Below are 665 nucleotides of genomic sequence, written 5' to 3'. Positions count from 1 at the left end.
AGAGATGGGAGGGCAAAGTGAGAAGAAAAGCAGGCTGGGGAAAGAGGGATTGGAATGCAGAGGGAACTTGGGGAAGGAGGAAGTCCTGAAGGTGGGAGGGAATGAAGAGAGGGGAAATGGGGATGCAGTGGAGGCGGGGGGCAGGCGGCCGCGAGAGGGACGAGGATCCCGGGAGCAGACCGAGGAGAAATGAAGCGGCTAAAGCCAGCGTCAGAAGAGGTCGGGGACTGCGAGAGGAGAGGCTGGGGCCTGCAGGGGAGCGCAGCAGCTTTTAGCATCGATCTAAACTCTAAAGACTCGTGGCCTTTGCCTGACCTCGAGGGTCGGGAATAGACGCCTGTCTTTGTGGAGAGCGATATCCCACCGAGAAAGTGGGGCTGTTCCGAGCTGGGACCTGCGCCTGACCCACGGCGAGGCTTCCCTGGCTCTGGCCTGGCCCCCGAGGGGAGCGAACCGCCGGCCTGGCGGTTGGGGCCGAGGAGGGAAGGGACCACCGCCCGGAGCCAGCGCGCAGCCTGCGGCAGAAGCGCCTACTCTGAGCCGTCTCTGGGGGGCGCCGCCGCCGCTTCCCTCCGCCCGGGCCAGAAAAGTGGAGGCGGCGGGCGAGGGCGGAGAGCAGGCGCGGCGCGGCGGAGGGAACGAGCCTCCGAGGGTCCGAGGGGGAC

This window comes from Carlito syrichta, unplaced genomic scaffold, assembly GCF_000164805.1.
Source record: "Carlito syrichta isolate Samal-C Ts95f unplaced genomic scaffold, Tarsius_syrichta-2.0.1 Scaffold302287, whole genome shotgun sequence".
Taxonomy (NCBI): Eukaryota; Metazoa; Chordata; class Mammalia; order Primates; family Tarsiidae; genus Carlito; species Carlito syrichta.
This window is presented reverse-complemented; position numbering follows the sequence as displayed.